An 11,635-nucleotide genomic window follows, 5' to 3' on the forward strand; every position below is an offset into this window, starting at 1 on the left:
AGCAATTGTTTTTTTTTATATTTTTTTAAATAATTAGCCTGAAAACACTATAGGAAACCTAAACACAAAAAGAAACAACCAGTATTTATTTTATTTTCTTTTTTTTGCTTTATTTTTTATGCTTACCAAAAAGATAACGATGTATCGATACTATCTAAAACAATATTAAAAAATGTCGGTTGACATGTAAAAAATAAAAACGAACGATGTCATAATTGTCACTATAGTGTAAAAATGTAGCATTTAAAAAATAAAATCGACCTGTTCGAGGTTTTTTTTGAAAAATGACTCATCACAAAGATATGAATTTTGTGCGTTACTTTTGGTTCAGTCTGTATTATAATTTTATGCGTTATTATTTCTAAAGAAAGTTGTTAAAAAAGAAAAGGTTTTAAAGTAGCACTGAAAAAATTCAAAGTAATTAATTAATTAATTAATAATTTTAGAAATTCTTGTTGACTGAATGCAAAAAAATAAATAATGTTGTACACTAACCTGAAACATTAAAGGCTAGTTTCATAATCAAATTTAAAGGAGTTTTAAATTAAATGTTGTTTAGAATTTAGAATGTGCTGATTGCTGCGAATTTGTTGAAAAAAAATTCACATTTTATACTAACATTAACTTTAAAGTCTCTTTAATTCAATTATGAAACTGGCCCTCAGTTCTAAGTTTAGAAATCCGTTTATCCCGCTGGTCCATCTCTCCCGGATTTACCCTGTAATTTTGCAAAATGCCGTTTGTCAATTATCCAGTTGATTGTAATTCCGTGGTATCACGACAACAGTTAACCAATTTGAGGAAAGGAAGTTAAGAATTTTGCTTTTTCTTCAGGATGAAATTATTAATTATTCAGTTTACGTAAGTGACACACGACGTAATCAGAATAAATTGGTTTGTGAGTAAACATTGAGTGATTGCTATTTGCAATTCTAAACAAACATCAAGTGTTTAAACAGTTTGATGATGCTTCATTAGCATAAGAATAATCCGATGAGTATTCTTTTATACCGGGATTACCTATTTAGTGCAATTATAAGTGCATAAAAAACCGGATAATTTTAGCCCATTCTACCAGGTGAATAAAAACTATGGAACCAAACGTTTTTTGCTTAAACTATTAATTTTTTGGAAAAACTAATTGATGAATGATAAAGTACTTTAAAGATATGATGTTTTATCAAGAACAAAATTTTTCGAAATTTTTTTTTGTTTTTGAGTTCTACAAAAATTTTTATTTTTTTAAATAGCAACCCACTATAAAAATATTTTTCTCATAAAGGTTATGATCTAAGGATTACAACTATCTAGTTTATATTTAATTAATTTTTTTTTTTATAAATTGCAAATTTTGACTAAAAAAATCGCATAACTCAAAAACAAGACACAATTTCGTTCTCAAAATACGATCTCATTTTTTATATTACGTTAATTTATATTAATTATTATTTACTCAAGACAAATAATTAAAAAAAAAACGCTTGGTTCCATACTTTATATTCAGCCTGTATGTAAGAAAAGAAGAAACACAGTTTGACAATTCAATCAGTGTTGAAAGTGGTAATTATTTCTAATTGCTGCCATCAGTAACTTAATTATTGTATCAATAAACAAACTTTCAAATCAATTCTGATTAATTTCTGGATAATTTCCGAGATTTGCATCACATTCTTCACTTTACCTCTAATGAGCGTATTTCATAAACCACTATCGTCAGTTTTATAATAAATAAATTCGTTAAATGTGCCAGTTGAAAACTTTTACGACATTATATTGCAAGTAAAATATTTTCAATAATAAATAAAAAGCAACAGAATTCAGGATTATGTTACAACCTCAAAATTTTTCCTCAATCTACGTTCTAAATCTCGCAGAATATACGGTTTTGAGAGGTGAATGTGAAGTGAACTTTGGACATGGATCTTCTAGTTGCTTGTAACAAAATTATTATAACGGGCTGTGATTTATAGCACAAAATAGTCTTTGGATGCGATTTTACGCAGTTTAGCTCTCAGAATGATAAGATCCGTCAACAAATTTACTATTTTGAGATCAAACTGCTAATTTACTCGATTTCGTTTGAGGACATACAGGATGTTCGGTCCAAGTCGTCCCGGCCGATAACAACAAAATTTACTTATTTTTTCAAAAACTAAATTTTTTAATAATACTATTCATTCCTCGCTTTTTTAGTAAATGCATCAAATTTTTTTGGCACATCCGGTGTAGCCGGAAATGCTACCAAATTTAGTTTTTCAAATAGACCACCTATGTTTTTTTGCTCAAAACAATAATAATTGGTATGAAAACTACGGTAAACCACTATTTATTACATTTTACTTTACATAATATACTAGAAAATAATTTAAATTTTTGAATTTTATTGCAAATTTAGCAACGTAAGCGGATTTTACTTGGCAAAGTATTCATGCAAAAAGCAATATGCTTGGATACCGTTTAATTGTTTAAAAAAGCCTAATTTGTCAATAAATCTTATTGAGATCTTTAATAATGGATGTTATTAATTACGACGAATTGGTAGATCAGCTTGAAGTGTTTTTTAAGTGCAACAAAAATAGAGCGGAAGCTGAAAGACAGTATAGAGAAAAATACTCAAATAGAGTTCACCTAAATCGTTCGAAATTTAGTCGAATTGAAAAACAACTGAGACGAATGGTTCGCTTCTTAAAAATAAAAAACTTGTGGTTCTTTGTGAAGAACAAGAAAATAGAAATCTGAATGTTCTGTTATCAGTCGAAGAAAATCCAAGAGTTTCCATAAGATCACTCGCTTATCAACTGACAAATTAGATTTGTCAAACCAACAATTAAACTGTATCCAAGTTTTTTTTTATTCACACCTTTCTTTTAAAATTAAAAATCGGGCCACGCGACCAATTTCCTTATAAAATTCTAAGATTTAAGATGTTTTTTGATTGCATTTTGCTACGTAAAATGTAATAAATAGTGGTTTACAGTATTTTTCATGTCAATTATTATTGTTTGGAGGAAAAAAAACATAGGTGTTCCATTTGAAAAACTAAATTTGGTAGCATTTCCGGCAACATCGGATGTGCTAAAAAAATTTGATACATTTATTAAGAAAGCTAAGAATTAATATTATTACTTAAATATTTACTTTTTGAAAAAAAGAAGTAAGTTTAGGTGGTATCAGACTTGGACCGAACATCGTGTATATTTTATTTTGGTCACAGAAAAATAATAATACTAATTCAAGAGTGCAATAATTTGAATATTTGAGAATAATGAGTGGTGAATATAATTAGTTTTATGTAGGATTCTAGGACTACAAAACGACTTGCGTGATGGTGGATATGCCAACAAGATTAATGGAAATAAATCACGTTCTGCTAGTAATTAAATTAAGCTCACGTGTCTTGAATTAAGAATAGAAAATATAACAATTTATTTTTCCCACTTAGTAAAATTCGAAACCACAAACCGTAATCAAAAATATGAGGTAATACCTCAAAGATTTCTTTTATCAGACGTGATGTTATTTTAACAACATGTATGGCAGGTGTGTGTGTGTCTCAAGTCAATATGAAGAGGCCACTTGGCTTCATTTCTGGTAAATGTGTGGAGGGGGTTATTTTTATTATTTTTTTATTACTACTTGAAAAAAGATATTCCCGGAGTGTGTATCTAATAATCAATCTGTGAACGAGGTGTTAATGCTAAGTAGCCAATGATGACTAAGCTAACTTACTTGCCGGACTATTGAGATATTATTATTACCTTTGCAGAGATGCAAAAGCTCAAATTTGATTTTGATTGGTTACAGACAGAATTTTTCAATTAAGATGCTTTTAAATGATATTGAAAATAGAATTTAAAAAAATAATGCTTTCAGAGTGATTAGAAATAAGTTTTTTCAATTTCCGGCAACTGATTTTACTCTCTTTTAATTTTCTCAAAAAAGTCTTTAATTAATAACGTTTTGTGCGTACTAAATCGTTCATTAATAAATCTTACTAATGAATGAATGGAATATCATTTATTTATAGAAAATCATTCATTAAAGGCAACGATAATGTAAAAACTAAGGCTTAATTGACGCTCCCAATGTAAAAATACAGGTGAAACTACTAATTATTGATTTTTTTAGTTGCACAAACATGCAAAAATAACAAATATGATCCCTAAGGTTTATTCTATACTCGTTTTCATATTAATGTGGATCGAAGTAGTCGTTGAAAGGGATCATTTTAAGGTGGCAAACATGCGAAAATTCAAACAATCCTAACCTCAAACTTTCCTACAAATAATTAAAATTAACAACGTAATTAACATGGTGTAGCAAACTTAAAGATTTTTGTCATTATTGATCTGATTAAATTTGTTCTGAATGACATTAATGACACTTTTTGTGTAAATAGGCTTTTAACTTAAAGATTTATTTAGACTTCTACAACCTACTTGATGCACATTAATATGAAAAAGAGTATACATTGACTTAGAAAAAGTAATTTAAAATTAGAAAAAACAGCTACAGAAAAAATTAATGGTTAAAATTTTACATCATTTTTTTTTGTAGAAGATACCAAAGATTGTCACTATTACACTGGCGGACATGGAATTTTGGACATCAAATTTACGGCAGTTCAAAAAATGTCAGTGTAAACCACGCTTTATTGTCATTATGATTGACCTTTGAAACTAGAATTTAAAACTATTAAAATCGCCCTATTATAAATTTTACTAAGCTGGCAACGTTGTAATGTAGCAACAAATATAATGAAAGTAGCCAAAAACTAAGCCAAAATAACATTATTTATTAATTATTTATACAGTGTTGTCAGAATTTTAGGTAAATTACACCTAACTTTTTTAAATAAAAAATTACTTGTCCAAGTCTTACACAAATAAATTGTTACGATTGTTAACAATAAAATAATTTTCATAAAACAGAATTCTAAAATATGAACTTTGAATCTTAATAGTTTCTAAACTTCGGTTTACAGATTTTTTTAATATTTTTTTTGTAATTTTTTAAAAAAATTGCCATACGAAACCAATAAGCTTATTCGTTACTTTTTGATCACCGTGTAACTAGGGTCAATCCGGGAAAGATGGACCATCGGACGAGATGAATTTTGTGGAATTGGGACTATATGTCAAAATATTATATCATTGAGGTACAGTTTTGATGCAATTTACAAAATAAGAAAGAGTAAAAATTCTAATAGTTTGGCCGTAATCGTTGTTCGAATTTTCAAAATTGTGAAATTTTAAACGCGTTTTTCTACGAAACTATAAGACTTAGAGCAAAAAGCTGAAAACCATTAAAATCCACTTTTAATTATCTATCTCACGGCGCAAACCGGAAGTCGCTCCGGGTTTTATGTTTCCGGGTACAGAGCCATTTTTAGTTTTTTTTTTTAATTAATTTCTCAAAAACTATGAGTCCTAGGTCAAAACGGTTTGTACAGGCGTATTCTTTGATTAATTTTACATATAAAACTAGTTTTTCATAAGAATGAAAAATTTTTGATTTTTTCCGTTGAAATTTTTTTGGTCAATTTTTGGCACCCGTAGCGGTCTATTGCGAATAACTCCGGACTTATTGGTAATAACTTCTTATATTTGATACTGTTAGAAAGCAAATTTAATTTTCTATCATATTAAAAAAAGATCAGTGTTCTACGATAAATAGTTTTCGAGAAAATTTCTGATAAAGTCAAAAATATCGAAAATATAAATCCGACTGTAACTTCAAAACTACTACGAATTTTGCAGTTTAATTGACGCCAATCGATTCCCCGGAACATTTTACATATGTTCAAGTCAAAACATTATATCATTGAGGTACAGTTTTGCTGCAATTTACAAAATAACAAAAAGTAAAAATTTGTGAACAGATTCAATTTATATTTTTCAATCTATCTTATCCGATAGATTTTGACGAATTTGCCAGCATTTTGCGCTATGTTTTGGTTTATTTGTCCCCACATCAAAGGTTGTTGAAAATGACCTCGATTTTTGTAGTGCATTTAGTTAAATTTTCCGTGGTTTAAAATGGTCCGGTTTTCGCATATGCACTTTCTTTTGGCATCATTTTTTTTTGTTTACTGGATCATTATTAGAAACAAAATGAGGCAAAAAGTTTCCGTTACACTTTGTGGAGAGTTGATGATTAACTGTAACGGCATTAGGCATACTGGTTTATTATTCATTTGGTTATTTTCAAAACTTTATTTCAAAAGAGAATCTTTTATGTGTTTTTAGGTCCTGGAAAAATCCAGTCTTACAAAACTTTGAATTAATTACACGTCTCTGTTGTATATTTAAATAAAATAACAGTAGTGCGTCACAGAATTGAAGTTTTTATATGTTTGATTGCGAAATCAAAGTACATGAAGCGATTTTGTTGTGATTTGTTTTTTCTCACTGTAATAAAACTCTTGCATGTCTTGTGCAACACACCGCTCCTAAAACACGTTTGAAGACCCATAAATTTTAGATTTCATGGACAATCCGTTATGTTGGACCAACGATTAGATTTTTGGTAACATATAGTTAACTGTGATTTCACTCAAGACGAATTTTTAAAATTAAAACACATGAAATAGTTTCTAGTGACACAGTTCCAAGCTAGTGCACGTTTGACGTCAATGATTTAAAAATGTGGTCACGAATTCTAGCATATATAGTTAATGAAGTCTGTGTTAAAAATCTCCTATTTTTACAAAAAAAAAATAGAAAAAAAAATAAATTGTTACTTTCTAGCAATAGGCAAATTGCTTTCATTAAGCCAATTATTTGAAAAACGTTCTATTACAACCGGTTCGATAAATGGCACTTAGGTGGCGTAAAATAGGTATCTAATAACCAACCGTTGTTCTCTCCATTTCAGAATTTCAGAAAAATATTAAATATAGCTTAGAGAAGCAAGGAAGCTACTTTTTATAACAACAAATCAAAATTTTACAATAGACGTTTCAAATAAACGATCTAAGTGTCCTATGACTTTGAAATTAATTTGGCAACACTGACTATTAAACGTCACATTTTTAAAGTCAATTGTCATTCATTTGCGCGACACAAACTGATATCACCAATAATTCGGTGTTGCCAACTTAGAAATATTTGTCAACTAAAACCATATCCGGTTGCAATGTTGCAATCAGATTGATTGACTTGCACTAAAAATCTCGAGTGACAGATTTGAATAAGTTACTTTCTTATCATTGTTTGGTCACGATGAATGCAATCGATAGCATCTATTCAATCGGACTAACGGGATAATTATATTTCCATTACAAATTTTTAAAATTCGTGAATGTTTAATGAAGTATTGTTACGAGCAAATCAAGTTTTGCCATTTGTATTGATTTAAATTTATTATAATTATTTAGAAATTTAATTTCTATGCTTTAATTAACGTACTATAACTTCAAACTTTGAGAGTGTAAACCAGACTTTAATTTTAGTTCCAAAAAAGTTACTAATGTGAACGTTCTTTATTCAGTCTGAAAAAATTATATAACCTATTTGTTGTGAAAAAAACGTGAATATAGGAGAGTTCAAGCACAAAAAACACTTGAAAACATGACGTATCTTCAACCAGAAGGTGGAATCGTACAAAAATGAACAAACTAGAACTCTCAAAATACACATGTTGCCACCTTAAATTTACATTTCCATCACCTACCGAGATGTTAATCACGAAGTATAAACTAGAGTGACCTGTGACTTAAATTAAGTTGGCAACAAATTTGACAGTCACAAGCCACTTGATCAACTCGAGCAATTTATTGACTGATTGACTTTCTGCGCGAGCAGCAGAACTTGTGCTTTATTTATCCATTAATTAATTAATTCTCTGTTTTCCTTATTCGGTCAAAGAAACGACTTCATGAATTTTGCGATTGAAAACAGACATTCACACTAGTTTTTTTTTCAAGTGACAGTTGTGTGATTATTTGTTATAAAAATACAATAATTAAAAATGTAATAAATACAGGGTGTCCCAGCGAGTTGAAAAAGTCCATTAGTGACCTTTAAATGGAGAAATTAAAAAAATTGTTTAGGGCATTGATAGATGCTTATCTAAAATTATTATCAACCATACAGCATGTCCCAAAAATAAGTTACGATACAAACTTGTGTTTTTTCTAATGAAATACCGTATGTTTCGTGGCATTTTCGGATGAAGTCTTTTAAAACTTATCCGTTGATTTATCCAGAGATTGTAAAAGTCGTTATTACTAAAACGTGATAGCTCCAACTCTCTCAACCTGTGAAAAAATTAATTTAACTTACTCTCTCGCGCAGCAGCAATTTTGGACATGCTAAAAGTGAAAAACGGCAAAATGCGGAGACTAAGCAAAGATAGAAAAGAAAAATTTAATGAAAAAACTATCGATCGCGAAACTTTCATGGCTGAAAAAGGCCTGAAAGTGCCTAAATTTTACGTTTTAAAAAACCTTAACCAAGAGTGCGTTGGATGTCAATTATTCAATTTGACACTTCTAATAGTTGTTGACATTTTGCGCCAAGAAATAAATTTACTAAAATTTGTACCAAAGATAATTTTTTGGTACTGAATCTATTGGTTTAGAATATCTTTTCCCCAAACGCAACCTTAATTCTCGGGGTTTCGTTTTGCTTTTCAATCACAAATGCACCAAAGAATGATTTAACATTTCTCTTTTAATTGACCAAATACGATATAAAGATCTTTAAAATTAATTAAGTAATCGATGCAAGATGCGAATCCAAAAAAAATCGAAAAATTCTAAATATCAAAGCTGGATGTTTTTTTAATTTCAATTTTCTTCATATAGGGTGATTTTGAAATTCTCAACAATACTTAAACTGGAATAAGTATTTAAAAAATTAAAATTACGTTTCTTCATCCCCATTTTTCGTAACTGCCCGAAATTTTTATTTTAAATCAACGGTGAGTCACTGCCAAATTCACTTAAGGTTTTGGTTCATAACGATTTTCTCCCTTATTATTGACTATTTTCACAAACGTAACTCTCAAGCTGTATAGGTTTAAATAGTGTATATTTTAAAATCACCCTGATGTATAATTATAAATACTGAAATTCGAATTATTTTATTGTAAAAATAAAGAATAATGGATTCAGTTTATCACAAATGTGATTATTAAGTGATATTTCTTCCATCTCTTGTGCAACTGTGCACTTTTTGGCTACTGAAACAATAGTAATTATTTTTAATGTTTAACGTTAAATATCTTTTTAGTTATTGATTATAAATACCCAAAAGTAAATTAATTTAATTTTAGAAAGACTATTTAATAATTTTTTAAATGCAAAAACAATAAATAGGGTGTTCCATTTAATTTTTTTATGTTATTAAACTTTTAACAAACGCCTTAATTTTTTTTATATTTGCAAATGGAACACACTAACAAAATGTTACAACCGTATAGCTTGTACCTTCTTCTTTGTGGTAATAAAAAAATATTGTGTGACACATTTTTAAAAAGTGCATGTCTTCGTAAAAAAAATAAGCAAAATCGACCAATAAAAGTTTGGCTTAAAAACACTGTCATAATAAAATTATTTTTGAGACACGCTGTATAGTTGAAAATAATTTTAGGCTATGGACTAGATTTAGTATCTATCAATGTCCTATATAATTTTTTTAAATTTTACCATTTAAAGGTAATTGACTTTTTCAACTCGCTGGGATACCCTGTATGTAATTAATATATTTTCTTAAATTAGCTTTTGTAATTACAGTTAGATGACAGTGTGGGTTAAAAACCGCTTAGTTCCGCATGATTTAGGGTGAATGCAACTGAAATCATAGTTTCAGGAATGAAGAACCTAATGTTAAGTTCCACTAGATTACGTGTAAAAAGTGTCAAATAACGCATGTTTTTTCTGTTTTAATTTATAATGCCATTAAACAACGACAAACCTTTTACTTCCTCGTGTGATATTCACGATTTTTCCCCAACTTTCCATAAAATGAAATAAAATATAAATACAACGAACGGTCTTCCATCATTAGAGAAATGTTGATTTGAGTATAAAAATCGCCTTCTTTCTCTTTCCTAGCGGTCATCGTCACGTATAGGTATTTTTCTCAACAATAATAATTATAATTCCTCCTCACGCACGTATCGTATAGCAAGTCCATAATCCACAAAGAATGTGTGTTAACCGTTTTATTACGACTTTTTAGAACAATGGCAATTGTTGATTTCGGGCACAATAGGAGCAGTGGGCGTAAGAGTTGCTTCTTGTTTCTAGACCGAAACAATTTTGTTTTTGTGGGGTCACAAGGTCGAGGCAATATTGTCAAGATTGTCGTTTTGCTCATCAATCATTCACCGAATGACTTACCAAAAAAACCTCACAATTGTCTCTCGTTTAGGCACATTTTAAACGCAAAACTGTATCATGTGAGACGGGGCTCCTATGCGAGCACAGGTCACGATGAGACTGACTTTGGTTGGCTTGCTAGTGGTGCTCTAGGACGGTTATCCTCTCTTTGTTTCACTTTTACGCGCTAGGGATGTTGGTAATTGGCCAGTGCGGAAACGAAAATTTCCTGCCTTCATTCATGCCGGCGCGAGTGATTTCAACGTGAGATCACAATGCGAAATCAATTCGCGTTTTGTTATCGGGAATTGATTTTTTTTTTACAAACGTTGTGTGTGTATATGGCATTACAACTTTCATGGTGTGTGCTACCATGAAAAAGCGGTACTTTCTTGCAAGAAAATAGGAACAACAGTATATGGCGAACTCGGGCCGTATGTACTTTCAGTTATATGTAGTTTATTAGATACGGTTTGTAGTTTATCTTTTCTGTCAGAAAGTACAGTTAGCAAATTTCCTTATTCAAGACATTATGAAAATTGATGATTCTCTCTTACAATTGGAGGAAAAGTGGCTGAAAAATACCATTCAGCTTTTGATGAATTTAGATGTTTGTCTGGGAGAAATGAGAAAATTATGATTTTGGTGACAATTGAAACCACGAACTTTAAAAGTAAGAAAATCAATAACACATTCTTTTAATTACAAAAACTAATAAATACAAAATTTGCGCACTTCTATGAAATTGAGTAGTCCCCCAGAGTACTGAAAAAATGTTTAAAAAAATCTGTCAAAAAATGTTGWGATATATTTGACATATTTTTATGTCTATTTAATGATACTGATAATCTTGTATATGTTTTTTTATAATTATTTAAATAAAAGCCACACTAAACAGAGTTACAATTTAAAATACAGCTTTCTTATTTCTTCCTCTAATAGCCTGTAGCAAAAAAACTTAAAAAAATATTTTTTAACAGAAATAAATAGTCAATGTGCAAAATTTAAACTCTTATAACTTCAAAATTTTTATAMATAGAATTTTTTCAACATTTTTTCAGTACTCTGGAGGACGACCCATTTACTCATTTTCAAGAAAGTGCGCGAATTTTGACACATCCTGTATATTCTGATGTGTGTCTCCCATTGTGTGATTGCAGTCGGAGAGTACTTTAATAGTTAAAATTTTTTTATCATTTCTCGAATCTCGAACCTCAAGATATTTTAATTAATATTTATTTATGTACCAAGAGAATAAATAACTATTTTAATCCCGAGAATGTAAATTAATATAAGAAAATGATAATT

At 29.5% G+C, this 11,635-nt stretch overlaps 1 protein-coding gene across 1 annotated transcript in view; it reads right to left on the reverse strand.

Annotated features, from left to right (window-relative positions):
* Positions 1 to 10,443, reverse strand: part of LOC123012993 (zinc finger protein 660-like) — a 42,549-nt gene extending 32,106 nt beyond the window's left edge. Inside the window, exon 1 of the mRNA XM_044411266.1 lies at positions 10,349 to 10,443. The gene's annotated coding sequence lies outside the window, so the exon portion shown is untranslated. The remainder of the gene's footprint in view (positions 1 to 10,348) is intronic.
* Between the last annotated feature and the right edge of the window lie 1,192 nt (positions 10,444 to 11,635).

The sequence above is a fragment of the Tribolium madens genome, unplaced genomic scaffold, assembly GCF_015345945.1.
Source record: "Tribolium madens isolate multiple individuals breed KSU strain unplaced genomic scaffold, Tmad_KSU_1.1 Scaffold_96;HRSCAF=242;Tcas5.2_LG5, whole genome shotgun sequence".
Taxonomy (NCBI): domain Eukaryota; kingdom Metazoa; phylum Arthropoda; class Insecta; order Coleoptera; family Tenebrionidae; genus Tribolium; species Tribolium madens.